At 39.8% G+C, this 15,984-nt stretch overlaps 1 protein-coding gene across 1 annotated transcript in view; it reads right to left on the bottom strand.

The window, feature by feature from the left end:
* The window catches only part of AGTR1 (angiotensin II receptor type 1), a 29,769-nt gene extending 17,014 nt beyond the window's left edge, over nucleotides 1-12,755 (bottom strand). Inside the window, exon 1 of the mRNA XM_053460913.1 lies at nucleotides 12,624-12,755. The gene's annotated coding sequence lies outside the window, so the exon portion shown is untranslated. The remainder of the gene's footprint in view (nucleotides 1-12,623) is intronic.
* Between the last annotated feature and the right edge of the window lie 3,229 nt (nucleotides 12,756-15,984).

Below are 15,984 nucleotides of genomic sequence, written 5' to 3'. Positions count from 1 at the left end.
CTATGCACCTTTATTGGCTTTTTGAGCATTCCCTTTGTGTAAATGTGTTTTGGACAGGAGCAGACGGTACGCATTTGGCTCTGTTCACTTAATTGCATGTAACCGGAAGTCCCAACCTCAAATGTAAAAAAACGTTTAACCAAGAAAAAAATAAACATTTAACATCTTAACAAAAACATATACATTAGTGTGCAGGTGTGTAAATATGCTGTAAAGTTAGTATGCTTCCAAATTTTTTTTATTTTTGTAATTTATCAAAATGCAAAAAGTGGGCCCACAAGGCCGTTATTCGCGGCAATCTCATTAGGTTAGCTTCCCATAAGAAACGCGAGAAGCTCCGTCAGGAGCGCCTCTTACGGGCCGAGATCCGCGATCTCGAACGCATGCACAAATCCACGGGGGACCCCCAGGCTCTCCGCTCTTTGATCATCAAAAAGGGCGAGCTAAATCTGATTCTATCGGCCGAGGTTTTGAAGGCCCTTCAATGGACGAACCAAATTTTTTTTGAAAAGGGCAATAAGCCTGATACCATGCTGGCGAGGCGTCTCCGCCTCGCCACGAAGTCCCATGCTATTAGACAAATTCACACCTCCTCCGGTCATGCGTCCTCCCATCCTGATGTCATTTGTCAACAATTTACTAACTATTATACCTCCCTTTATGACGGTCATAAAGCCTCCCATACACCACAAGTTGCCCAATGCACGCAAGAGTTCCTGAGGAATTCTCGGTTGCCGACCCTCTCTCCAGGTGAGGTGCTGTCGTTATCCGCCGAGGTTACTCCAGAGGAGATTGACCTTGCCCTCAGCACCATGAAAGGCGCCAAGGCGCCCGGTCTTGACGGATTCACGGCATCTTACTAGAAACGTTATAAGCATATTTTGTCCCCTCACTTGGCCGCGCTGTTTACTAGTTTTTTATCGGGTTCTCAGATTCCTCCTGAGATGCTTTCGGCCAAAATCGTTGTGATCCCTAAGGAAGGGAAGGACGCTACCTTTTGCTCCAACTATCGTCCTATTTCCCTCATTAATGTGGACATTAAGCTATACGCCAAGGTTTTGGCGTTGCGCCTCGCCCCCTGTTTACCACGACTGATCCATCCTGACCAGGTGGGATTTGTGTTGGGTAGGGAGGCCCCCGATAACATTCGCCGCACCTTGGGTGTCGTCCATGCTTCCCGGTTGGCCCGGTCTCCAGCTCTTCTGCTCTCCCTTGACGCGGAGAAAGCGTTTGACCGGGTTGATTGGGAATATATGTGGGCGGCGCTCGGGGCCTTTGGCTTTACTGGGAATATACTGTCAGCTCTGCGTGGTCTCTATTCCTCCCCTAGCGCGGTGGTGGACACCGGGGGGACCGTGTCCTCTCCGTTCCCCGTACGAAACGGTACACGTCAAGGCTGACCCCTCTCTCCCCTTTTATTTGCACTCTGCATTGAACCACTGGCTGCCTCTATTCGTCTGCATCCAGACATCAAGGGGGTGCAAGTAGGGGATTCCCAATACAAAGTCAGCCTCTTCGCGGACGACGTGCTTCTTTCCATCACGTCCCCCCTGGTGTCTCTGCCCAATTTGTATGCCCTCCTCTCCCGCTTCTCCGACATATCGGGCTATAAAATCAATGCTTCGAAATGTGAGGCCCTGAATATTTCCCTCCCGCCCCATACGGTTAAACTACTGGACCTCAATTTTGATTTTAAGTGGCAACCCCACCGCCTCTGCTATTTGGGGTTTTTTTTGACTGTTCACCTCTCTGATCTCTATAAAGCTAATTATCTTCCGTTGCTGCAGCGTTTGAAGGGAGACCTTCGTAGGTGGATGCCCTATAACATATCTCTTCTTGGGAGGGTTTATAGTGTCAAGATGTCTCTCCTTCCTAAAATACTGTACCTTTTCCGCTCGCTCCCGGTCCCCTTGGTGTCCCGGGACTTTGACCTTTTCCAGGCGGAGATTTTCCGCTTTGTTTGGAGGGGGGCTAGACCGAGATGGAGGAGATCCCACCTTTATCGACCTTGTGCTGCGGGGGGCCTGGGGGTACCTCACCTGTTGTCTTATTTTCGTGCTGCCCAATTAGCCCAGCTTACGCTGGTCCATCTTGGTGCCTTGGCCCCGAGATGGGTCCCCCTTGAGGAGGCCATGTGTCGCTTGCCAGACATCTCGGAGGTCTGCTGGCTGGGAAGGGGCGTGCGTCCGTGCTGTTCAGGTAGCCCCACGTTGTCCTTTTCTCTTTCGTTGTGTGATCACCTTAAGTTGCGGTACTCTTTGCACCATACGCCGTCTGTTCTCACTCCTTTGTTTCGTAACCCGGCTTTCCCCGCCGGTATGTCCTCTGCGTCTTTCCTCTGGTGGCAGGATCACGGTGTAACTAAAGCTGGTCACATGTATTACAGGGGTAGTTTGCATTCTTTACACACACTCACTACTGCTTTACAGATGCCCCCTACTGAAACTTTTCATTTCCTCCAGCTTCGTTCTTTCTTGACAGCGCTCAAGTTTCCCAGTACCTTGCCACCTCTGACTCCGTTTGAACGTTTGTGCCGGTCGGGGGGGAGACGTCCGGGTGCGATCTCACAACTTTATACTCACCTTATCACCTATGCATTTCCTGACCCCCCCCCCACTGTCGGCTGTGGGAACGTGACCTGGGTCTCTCTTTAACTAAGTCGGACTGGACAGAAATTTACGTTAACACATTTTCGCTTACGGCTAATACTCTTATTAAAGAGGGGGCATTTAAGGTGGTTGGCAGGTGGTATCTCCACCCTTCCCGCATTGCCCATATTTTTCCGGGTTCCAGCGATTGTTGCACGAGAGGTTGTGGAGAGAGGGGCTCCTATTTCCACATGTGGTGGACGTGTCCCCTGGTTGTGGATTTGTGGACATGGGTCTTCGATCTTCTTAGTGAGATCATTGGTACTCGGGTGGACCGGTGCCCTTTGACGGCCCTGCTTAATAAGCGTCATCCTAATCCTCAATTCCTCAAGCATACTCACCGACTTATTCATAGAATCTGTGCTGCGGCGCGACTCTCCCTTGCTAAAAACTGGAATACATGCATCCCATCCCACTCACAGCTTCTGGCCAAAATATGGCATATTATGCACATGGAAAAACTCACCGCATACATACATGACACTTCTGAACGTTTTTTGATGGTGTGGACCCCCTGGATGTCTTCTGCTTACGCCGATGGCTCCACAGGTAGGATGGCCGCTTTGTGATCTACCTCTGCGGCTCTTCGGACCCGTTTCCATTTTTTTCTTTTTTTTTTTTTTTTCCTGTCTCTTTTCCTGTCTCTCTCTCCCTTTCTCTCTCTCTCCCTTTCGCCATTTCTCATGTCTCACCTGTTCTGAGGGTGGAGGGTCCATACGTTTGTGTGTCTGGTATTATTAGAAGGTCTTCTGCCCCCTCCCCCGCGGTGTGCCTCCCAGACAACTGCGACTCCCTTGTTATACTGCTCGCCTCTAGGCGGCTTTGCCCACTGTTACATGGGATCTCTGCCCTCGGGTCTCCTTCTTCCTTATCGAGGTCTCGGTTTCTTTGGTGGTTTCTGCCCGTACCGCCTCGTTTTTTCTTAATTTTTTTTATTTGTATGTTTCGCTTTGTATTTCTTGAATGGCTGGTATGTCAACTATGTTCACCCGGCGGGGCATACGCTTTCCACCTCTACCCTCTTGACCATTCTGGGGCGCAAGGCCCCTTCGTGCCTCTGATTCTGGTCTTGTTTCTGTCGCATTTTGTTTCCACATGTTTAATGCTGCATTTACTTCTCCATTGAAAACAAAAAAAAAGACGCCGGGACGCAGTCCTTGTTTTCCTATGCTTTATTACTATCTGATTTGTCACATGCTGTGTCTGGCTGTCAATAAAAAAATTTTGAATCTAAAAAAAAAAAATGCAAAAAGTGAGTGAACAGAAGAAAACTAAGTCAAATCAATATTTGGCATAACTACCCTTTGCCTTCGAAACAGCATCAGTTCTTCTAGATACACTCGCACACAGGTTTTCAAGGAACTCGGCAGGTAGGTTCTTCCAAACATCTTGAAGAACTAACCACAGTTCTTCTCTGGATTTAGGCAGCCTCAGTTGTTACTCTCTCTTCATGTAATACCAGACAGCCTTGATGATGTTGATATCAGGGCTCTGTGGGGGGCCATCCCATCACTTCATGTACTCCTGGTTCTTCTTTAGGCTGAACATAGTTCTTAATGACTTTGGCTGTATGGTTGAGGTTGTTGTGAAGCTGCAGATTAAATCTGGGGCCAATCAGATGCCTTCCCGATACTATTGCATGATCAATAAGTAGCTGCCTCAGTTAATGATCGTGTTTCAACCTACATATTAAATTGATGATTATTAACACCTGTTTGATATAATTGTTTACTCATATACCTAAATATCTAATGCTGTTTTGAAGGCATAGGGTGGTTGCACCAAATGTTGACTTGATTAAAAAAAAATTCTGTTCACTCACTAAATTCCTGCTTCTGGGAAGGGGCAGATTTTTGGAGTGGCAAATGCGCCTTCAGGCTCACCTACCCCTGGCTAGGGTGCTGTTCCCAGGGCCAGAATAACCAAGGAGCACATGCAGCAATTAATGTCATGGAGTATGCTCTGATTGGCTGCTCAGCCTCCTTACTCTTCCTCTGCATGTTAGATGGGCTTTTGTGCCCAACCACAGGCTTCCCCTGCTGCTGTGTGTGAAATGTTGGTAGGTTCCTAATCTCACTCAATGTGCGCCATGTGATGTATTATTCTATGTTCTCTGCTTCTCTTAAATAATCTCACTTTCATTTATAATCCATGTACATGTTACCAAATATCTGTGAAAAAAATATATGAATGGACATTTTCATCACATGAAGAATTATTTTGGTTAATATAACTATTAACAGAATTAACAAAAACTCCTGGAGCAATAGTAGAGGGAATTGCTTTATCTCTCTTCCACATCATCCACACATTATGAACTAATCGGTCTTGTTGTTTGATAAATGTGGTTATGGCTATTCTAATTTTGTTTTGTGAGAAAAGGTTATCTCATTAGGTAATGTGAATAGATTGAGAATTATGTACCTGTCAAGATATATCATCCGTACACTTTTAGCTTGAATAGTCCTTGCTTTTGCTTTGGGGCATTTTTGGTCGATACAATATTAATGAAACAATTAACAATTAACGATAACAAAGTAACAAAAAGAGCATTGTGCTATTAATAGAAATGTAACTTTTGTTACACTTTAACATAAAATAAAGTAATAATAAACTAACAAATATAAATAATAATAATGATAATTATATATAATATATGTATTCTATAGAATCTAGTGACAAATGACCAGAGATTGGAATATCTAGATCCTTCAAGTCACAGAACCCACACCCACCTGCTTTAACCCTCTCTGTACATTTTTTAATCACCTTCAACACTAAAAGGAATCTTTGCAATCTCCACCACTCACTATCCAGCTGCCTAGATGCCTCCGGGTAACCATGAAGGTCACTGCATGTATATATATATATATATTTGATGGGGAGGAAGAATACATATGTCAGATGCACATTTGATATACACGGTACAGAGACCAGTTTTGTCAGTAGGTAAAGAGTTACAGTCGGGTTTTTGGAGGTAAAATCAGTGGCATCACAAAAAATGCAGTCCCCGTCTGCAAGATGTGTGGTTGGGCCCCCCAAGCTCATCCTACACACAGACACACACATACACTAACACACACACAGTAAAGTACTTACACACACTAACATACACTCTAGCATACCTACACACAGTTACATGCTGACACACATAAAGTAACATTCTCTCACAGATTAACACACTTACACACACACAATCCATCCACGCAAAAATCTATCCAGAATCTAAGACAAGACAAAGGGCTGTCCCGGTCTTAGTAACTCTATTATAAGGTGGCGGCAGGATAGTAGCTTTCATGTGCGACACAACAAGTCTAATACTTAAGTGGATACAAACATTATTTGATATCTGGAATATGATAGTTCTGTGTGTATGTTAGAGGGGTTCTTTTCACTTTCAACTTTCTTCTAGAGGCGAGTTTCACAGAATTGCTTTTACATTATCTATTATGAGGCCATATTGCATTCAAATAAAAAATCTCTCCTAATGCCTAAAAGTGGAAGCAATGTTGTTCTGTTGTAAGCCAAAAGAAGTATACAACTGCTGTGAACTGGGTCTTCATAATCACAGACGTTTTCAAGAATAATACATAAACTGTTTTGCCAAATGAACGCTTCATTATTTTGAGCATGTGTTATTTTACCTATAATTTACCTACTACCTTTATTAGAACTGTTCGTAGATTAAGGCATTTATTGGGAAGACTCCAAATTATGGCTCAGGGAAACATCAACAATAAATGTGAGAGAGAACTACTTACAGAGAGAAGAACAGTAAATTGGATGTATTGGTGAAAAGCATAACATTTTTGGAAGAGTATAAATTTCCTTCATATGTGAGATGCTTTGTCCAAATACACGATTTTATCAGAAGGGGATTTGGATTTGTTTCAAGGTCCATTCCAGCAACACTATGATTATACAATGTTTAATAACTGATCGTTGGTTGGTTTTTGCTTAGTTTAAAAACACAAAGACAGGTCATTTAAAAGCAAATGTCAAAAAACAAATATTTCTTTACACCTTCTGGAAATGATGGGTACTCCATGTCAAATATTGGTTTACAACAAAAGATACACAGAAAGGATTTTACCTAGAAACAAAAAATATCAATATTGTGATATTTCAAAAACAGTATCTATTCTTGTCCAGAAATCTATAATATAACTATATATATATAACTATATATAACTATATATATATATATATATATATATATATATATATATATATATATATATATACACAAAATATTCGTATATTTTATTAAGATCTTGGGAAAGATGTTTATTTGATCTTGGGAAAAACTGATAATTTCTATCTTCCGTAACTACTCCACTGGATATCGGGATAGTTTTTTAAAGTAAAAATACAAAGCATCATAATTCAACTTGTTTCTTAAGTTCATTGTTTCTGATTGTGCTTCCTCTAAATACCTAAGGGTAACAAAATTAAGTACGTATTTATTAAATACAATTTGAGTATCACAGATAAAATGTTGTAATCAATCCATACTTTAGAAACAACTCAAAAATCCTTTGGGAATTTGTTCACTAAATCGTGACTTTAGCTCACGTGCGAGTGGATCGTGGAAGCGCTCAGATCCTCAATACATTCCCTAGGTGACTAGTTAGCAACAGAGTGGGGCGCTGATGAGTTTAGAACGAGTGAAGGGCCAAGATGATCCTTCCAAATCATAGATGAACAGCCCAAGATAAAAATTAACTTTGTGAATTAGACCCTTGTTTTCAGTGCGTCCAAAATAAGTTACATGGACCACTGAAAGTAGAAGTGGTTCAAACTTACCACAATTAGAAACAGTGTCATCACTATACATATGCAGCTGATCTGTGGTAAGGGGTGAGTCCCCAACAGTACTGTACTCAATTCAAATCGGAATTCTAATCAATAAAAGGCTCCTTCAACTGACAGAACTGGAGAAAGACTAGATTTTTTGTTATTTTAGAAATGTTCCCGAAATCCACTACAGAAACAATTCAAAATATATGAGATTTAAATCAAAAACACATGTAATGTTCTTTGTAGAAAGAACATTCCACAAAGTATGGCATGAGATTTTCTCAGGGGTGAAATTTTTACTCCAGTTCTTATGGAGACACAACAAGATTATTGAATAAAAACATACTTAGAATGGGGTATATAGGATGATATAATGTAAAGTAAAACTCCAGAGAACTTCACATGTTGAATGGGAAAGCTACATCCATTCCAGATGTTAGAAGTCATCATGCCACAGATTACTTTTCTATCTCTAAACATACAAAATAAAAGAATATGCTGGAAACATACTTTTTCACATGGTATTTCCACATTTAAAGAAGGATCTATCATGGTACTTATAACCATAGTTATTAAATACTGATCCAGGTTGTTTGTTATCATTCTGTTATCTGAAATGTAATCAACATGAATGAATTTGAAGTATGGGTTTCAGAACCCATTGAGGCCAATACATCGGGGAAAATAATTGACACTATAGTTTTAGGAGAACTCCCTTTGGTGACGCTATCATGTAACAAATATATTATTTGTCGGTTACATTAAATTATACAGCCAAAGTTCAATGTTAAATTACCGATTAATAGCAACGGAAATCCTTAACAACTCAGGTTTTTCGACAAAGTTCAACAGATAAATCAAGAGGCATATGAGCTTTTTATATTTACCATCTAGCAAGTTGGCAAAATGTGCAGTTCATATTAACTTCAACTGCTTGTTGAATTGAGAAAAGCTGTCAGCGAAGGATTTAGACAATCTGCTAAAATTAGTACACACTAAATGGAATTCCATACAAGTCTCCAACTACACAGCTATCCTGTTCCACAGAGCATATTAAAAGAAATGCAACTTTATAGTCCAGCCATCATAAACACTTTAATGTAAATAATAGCAGATATTAACCTTTAAATATGTTTTTTTTTTCATGGAAATCCATCTGTACAACCTATTTGCATTTGCACTCTTTCCCTGCTCACAAGCTTTTGGGCTTGCTGGAGATGCATTCAACTGAACACATCTACTCTGAATTGGGCATGCTTGCTATACTCTCCGCTTGCAAGCTTCGGTTCTGGCTCATACAAGAGATCTGAAGGTTCTAAAGTGAACCACTGCTTGCTTGCACAGAAGTATTTCCACTGATTCCAATGGGGACAAATTCCTGCTAGTGGTTGGTGAACCCAAAGCTGACGAGAAACTTTTTTTGGAAGTAAAGTACCTAGAAACTTTTTTGGAAGAAAAATCCATCTCATCATATTGTCTCCCTGCGTACTATTTAATTGATTGTTATCCCATTATTGCATTTACTTTGTTTTCTGCGTTTTTCCTATTTTTACACAAACACCATACGGTTTTCCTTCAGAGAAACAGTTTGGCAAGTCACGTTTTTTAACATTGCTTTAGGTGAAATAATGCATATAGAAGTAACTGCAAAGTACTTTTCCTTTTGAGGAAGTGCTCAGCGAGTCCTGGTTCAAGGAGAAGCAGACAAATAATTACGTCAAGTGGAGAAGCGAATGGAGAAAGAGAAACAAGAAGAAGCAGCTGAGCTGCGGGAAAGTAGACAGGGACACTGAAGCATTCAGCAGAGAAGGTAGAGAGACTTTCAGAGCGAGCGTGAGAGAATGAATGAAAAGATGTGTGAGCATCGAAGAGTAAGTGAGCATGAGTAACAGATCTGAGGTCTGAATAAAAGACAACCTCAATTATAAAATGGTCGTTTTGTATGATGATTTTTTGTTAAAAAATATGGTAATTTTTTTTGGTAATGGTAATATGGTGGCATAATTTCACATTATTTCATTGTTTTCACAATTAGCCCACAATCCGTAAATATTAACACAGTATGACTTAAGTTTTACATATAGCCACTAGAGCATTGCCTTTTTCAGAGCTAGATTGACCATGCAGGACATGCCGCACGGTGCCTTCCACGCATCTTTGTTACCGGGGATGATTTTAATCCTATAATTTGTTACCAGGGATGATTGTGCATGTTAGGATTAAAATCATCCCTGGTAAGAAATCATAGGATTAAAATGTCATTCATGTATAACAAGACGGCTATATACATCTTGTCCTTTTTGAAATAAAGAAGGACATTGCATTTTGGATTACATTCAATAAAAGTATGGCCTCCTTTTACTATGCCTGAGTAATGTATATGCTTAAAACAGTTTTTAAACCATAATAAAAAAACAACTTTTAAGAATCAAAAAGGTAAGGACCTATTTGGGACTCAAGTGGTTAAGCAAAAAAAAAGTATAATTTTATTTTAGAGTAATATTTCATTATATTTCCCATCCAAGTTATCAGTAAGAACATGATGAGTCATTTGTTTACTAAAGGCTGTGGAATTTTATCTGGAGGGTCAATAATTTTACATAGCACATCCAAGACACTGAAATATGAGCAATGTACTATGTAGAATTATCTTACATGCATTCCACAGCCAGCTCTTCACAAAAAAGTGATCATGGTGGTCAATATATTGCAGGCCTAGATTTATCTCATGTGCTTATATGTAGTTAATTGCAAACAGCCTTACCCAAAATGTTGGTTTGTGTCTAATGTAAAATAATAGATGATTCCCCCTAGAATTACAGATATTAGTGGAAGTTTAGTAAGATGGGGCCCATTCCTTAAAATCTGTTGACGTTAACCTTAATATACGAAGGTTGTCCTAACTGTAAGATTAATAAAGAGGAATGAAATGTCATAAGGAGTGAATGTGGGATAATTAAGTAAAGCAGTGAGGAAAAAAGGAAACTTCTATAACTTTGTCATTTTGTCCACAGACGCCCTTGAACATTGTCATTCCCTCCCTAGCATCTGAGATAGACTTTTGGTTGTTTTTGGAAACAAGCCAACAGAGATGTGTTCGTACATCAATAAAGAGATGGATCTCTGCTAAGTGATGCTTAGCGCTGCCAAACTACAAACTTTATGTAATTTTCAAAGGATTGTTAATAGCCAACTTGCTATGGTGTATCATATAACCAGAGAGATTTGGAGAGAGATTCAATAAGCAGTGAAATATATCAGAGGAACCTCTGTCTATACAGAAACGCTACTCCAGTAGATAAATGTTATATGGAACCTGCTCTCCAAGTTCTGATTGGTAGCATAATGGACCGTCATGGCAGGGTATGGGAGATATTAATTATTATTGAGTCAGCAATGTATAGGATGTACAATTCAAATGGCCAGGGTGGAAAGGGTAGAAAAAGGCTATTTTCTTGTGAAAATGGTGAAGCTCCAATTGGGGAGAATGATTGATCTTTATCCTCAATAATAATTGGATCTCTATGTTGCACTATAGAACATAGTCTTTTGCGGACATTAATTATAAAAAATGTTTTTATTAGAAGCAATTTCAGGGTAGTTTAGCTATTTAATATTTGGACCTTGTCTTAAACACACACACAGAAATTGTATGGAAGATGAGAGACATCTGGCCCATCTATTCATCCTATAGAAAGTGTCAAATCTTACTTTGTCAGCCTTATTTCTACTACTATGTCTACTATGTCTACAAATTTCCTGACCACTTTTTTACATTACTCTTATTTACAACACCTCTTAATCTGCCCCATTCCTCATTTGAAACATACTTCTGCTGTACTAAACTCTTTTTTTCAGATCTGTTCATTTCATGATAACCCTTCAACACCCTAATTTCCTGAGCTCCAAAGGTTTTATCAACCAAGGTACCATCCAAAATTTGAGTATCATACATTATTTAATGAAACATATAATGAAAATCATACCTATTAACAGGATTTTTCTGTATCCAACTTTACATAGCTTAATGGATCTAACCCATTATAATGTAATTAATGGCATTTAACAGTCATGTAATTTTTAGACACGTGACATAAAGATTACAACTAAAGTTAGTGCAATGTGATGCCCAATATACACTTAACTAGATGATAACACAGAAACATATTTATGTGTGTGTGTTTTTATGACATTTAAACTAAATACACCATCAACTTGTTAATGCAGGAAAACATTTTACCTGTTAAATAAAATAAAAAACTAGCGTTTTTTTTCTTTTTCCAAGGAATTAAATCTTTATATATAGGACAATGACACATATTACTCATAGTTTCAAGGTTTTCAGGGACAATATTTTAAAAAGGATGCTCCAAATTTATTAACATAAATAAATTACTAAAGTGGCAACATTTCTTGCAAATGTGTACATTGGCCAATTGAAGCATACAAAATGTAGCATCTAAAGTGACAATTACATTGAATGAGAATGGTGGTGATAACCTAGCAAATTTATTTCCTGTCATAAATACCCCCATACACCCTGGCACAGATGAAAACATTCCACTAATGCACTTCATACAATTTGCATTCACAGAGTAACATAGATAACAAGCTGCCCAAAAAGTGCTTGTTAACACATCAAGCTGAAACTTCTAATGTGCTCACTGTATAGCTAAGTATCTTTTCAAAAACACAGCTGAACATAATAAAAATAATAATAATAATAATAATACATTTTAAAGGATGCAAAGTGTTTTGTTAACACTTCTCCTTTTGAACCTGAAATCTTGAGCATCTACAACTCAGATCTTAAATCTTAAAAATCTTAAAAAATATCTTTCTGATCTTCCTAAAAGATTTTTCAGCATTTTTATACATTAAACATGAGTTGTGATCTCTCCTCTTGCAAATAAACAGTTAAGCTACCCTAATTCTAAACAGTTGCAGCTCAAACAAAAAAGTAATTCTTAAAAGAAAAACTAACTCCACATTTGTATCATCAACTTCCTAAAGATATTATATTACATAAATTACTTCTGTTTGGACTGTTTCAGGGTGGGCTCACACAAACCTGTAAGGCACCCCAGTTAATGTTTAATGTACTGACTTGACATATATGCATATATATATATATTTAAATAGTTTGCACAGATTTATGAGACAGAGACTTCTTACCTCAATAGGAAGAATAGAATTCTAGGGTATCACTTGACAGTTTCAGTGGTGATCAGATGACTGGGTAAATATGGGACAAACAGCAGAAGCAGATGAGCTCTCTGAGCAGGCTGAGTTCATTTTCAGATCAGCAACATCCAGCTCTACACAACTTCAGGCAAGCTGTATGCCTTATCCTCCACCTCAAGACACGCCTTTGCTGATCTCATCTGACAGCATCTATGGGCTCACAGCATTTTAGATGTTTATGAAATGAACTGTAATCTACAGGGTGCTCACTGGAGAATAATAAACTTAGTGGTTAAAGAAAGTCTATGATATAATCATATAATAGCAAACTTTGTAGAGATTTATATAGATTTCAGGCTACGGATCTTGTATTTTCACTAGTTATTTCACATGACCCTGGTTGTTATAAAGATTTCAAAATAGACTATATTTAAATGTATTTATAAAGCTTAAAGGGACACTCTGGCAATCATATGCATCATGTGAGAGGCCCCTTTAAATTTCTGTGGTGCCCCCCTTGCAAATGAAGATATGCATTTGCCACTTTCCAGATCTCATTGAACATGATACACTTACAGCATAAAAGCATAGAGCATAAGCCCCCCATTTCACCAAGCACCTAAACAACTTGTGAGCACCACCTTTGCCCCAAACAGCTTGTGGGTACCTTTACCACAGGCAGCTTATCAGTGCCATTCTAACCCCAAAAAGTGCAGGTCTGCATCCAGCTTGTCAGTGCCCCCAAACATCTTATCTGTGCCAACATTGCCCTTAAACAGCTTGTCTGTGCCATCATTGCCCCCAAACAATTGTCTGTGCCTTCTTTGCCCCCCACCAACATACACTCTGGCACACATATGTAAACACTTACACACACTAACACACATGTACACATTTATTCTAACACACACATTTCCTCTCACACCACTCATGCTCACACACAGTCCATCTCACATCACTTACACATCCATGCTTGCACACACACTTACACATCCATGCTCACACATGCAATGAAACATCCATGCTCACACATGAAATGAAACATCCATGCTCACACACACACATTCATGCTCACACACACTTACAGATCCATGTTCACATAAACAGTTACATATTCATGTTCACATACACTTATGCATGCACATTCATGCTTACACACACTTATACATCTACTTAGACATTCATGCTCCCGTACATACATACATACATACATACATATATACAAACAGATATAGATACCCCATCCCGCGCTTGCATACCTCTCACCTCTCCAGCAGCTTTTTCCCTGGCTGCTTGCACACTGTGCGAGCAGCCTCAATTTCACCATGGGATCAGGTGCAGTATTAAAACATGCAATTGTTGTGGTATTGTTGTGTACTAAACAATATCATTTGAATGAAAAGATTAATTGAACATATTAGATGACCTGTAGTAAATCACCTCTGTGGCGTAAAAAAACGTGATGATATACTAATAATGTGACAATACACCAATTATACATTTTTCCAGCCAAGATAGTTTTCGGTAGTGCATTAAGCTCATTAAGTGTAACAAAAGCTCATGCTCTGTATAATAATCAGTCCATTTATTCACATCTGACATGTGACCCTACACGGCTTCACTTCAGCAATAAATGCATCCTGTGCTGCATTAAATCGTCTTTTTATCATTTTACTCTGGCCTTTCTTCCCACCACCACATTTTCATAATTGGACCTTCGGAGGGGAGCAAGAGGGTGCACTGGAGCAGTAGTAGGAGAGGAAGAAAGAGTAGGCTGCTTAGGGTAGATTAACTAGACATAGAGGCAGAAAAAAACCTAGTACCATTAATTTAACTTTGTACACCCATTTGGTCTGCTCAGTTTCTTTACCTTTAGCTGTTTTTTTTCCCTTCACTCAAGTAGCTGCTTCTTCCCAGAGACCCCACCTGGGCTGAGACACAGTTTGCAGGCTACAGACAGAAGGTAGTTTTATTTCAAACATACACTATATGGACAAAAGTATTGGGGCAACTGGCCATTACACCAACAAGGACTTTTATGAAGTTGTATTCTAAAAACATAGCCATTAATATTTAGTTGGTCCCCCCAAAGGCTGGAGGGGGAGACCCGTTAGTAGAGAGTTGCTAAAATCCAGACAGGATATCACAAGGGAGTGGATTTGTTTTTTGGTAGTTTCTGGTGCGAGGAATGGGCACATTTTGGTAAGGATTTGGTAAGGATTCAATAAGGGACTGGATGTGAGGGATGAAGGAGAGAGCCGAGTCAAGTGTGACACCAAGGCAACGAACTTGGAGCTGTCAACAGTGATAGAGATGTCAGGAGTTCTTGACAGAGGGGATCCATAATGCATTTTCATAAAGACAGTCATTGAGGCGAGTTAGAAGAGATGGTGATAGTTTGAGAGAGAAGATATAGATTAGGGTGTCATCTGTGTATAGGTGTATTGGAAGCCAAAATAAGATATGAGTTGTCCAAGTGAAGAGGTGTAGATGAAGAATAGCCAAGCGCCCAAGAACTGAGCCCTGAGGAACACCAACAGAGGAGAGGACCAGGCTCCAATGAAGGAGACACTAAAGGTGCAACCAGAGAGGTAGGATTTGAACCAGGAAAGAACTGTATCATGGATGCCATAGGCAAGAAGGTGTTGTAGAAGGATGGGGTGGTCTGCTCTGTCAAAGGATGTAGGGACGTCCAAGAGGATTAATGAAAAGTGTCCCTTTGTTTTAGCACTGGGGAGGACGTGTTAGGGATTTTAGTGATTGTGGTCTCCTTGTGAGGGAAACTAGATTGTAGAAGGTGAAGCAGAGAGTGTGTAGAGAGAAACTTAGTTTATTATACATTAATTGTTCCATCAGTTTGGATGCCAATGGGAGAAGGGAAACTGGATGCTAGTTTGGTGGAGATATGAGATCAAGGGAAGGTATGATAGCATGTTTAAATGAGGATGGGAATATGCCAGAGGAAAGAGCAAGATTAAATATGTTGGTTAGGGTTGGGGTAAGGACATCAGAAAGGGATGACAGGAAGTGCGAGGGTATAGGGTTGAGGGGACAGGTGGTGAGGATGAGAAAATCACAGAAACTTTAGGAGGGGTGGCTAGACTGAAGCCATTGAGGGTGGCTTGTGGTGAGGAGGGAGGTTGAGGCACCATGTGTCTGTTTTTAAAGTAGGTGGCAAGATCTTGGGCAGAGCATTTGGAAGGAAAGGGAGGTCTTGGGGGAAGAGAAAGCCGGAGAACTGAGATATTTTACAAAGATAAAAGAGAAAAACTAGGTCAATTTGGTGACCATTCTGGTGCATGAGGAAGGTCCATTGTAAGAGATTAAGAGAGGAGGCAAGTGACAGCGGTTT

Source organism: Spea bombifrons, chromosome 3 (genome assembly GCF_027358695.1).
Source record: "Spea bombifrons isolate aSpeBom1 chromosome 3, aSpeBom1.2.pri, whole genome shotgun sequence".
In the NCBI taxonomy this organism is placed as follows: Eukaryota; Metazoa; Chordata; class Amphibia; order Anura; family Pelobatidae; genus Spea; species Spea bombifrons.
The sequence above is the reverse complement of the archived record's forward strand: the minus strand, read 5'-3'. Positions and strand labels throughout refer to the sequence as shown.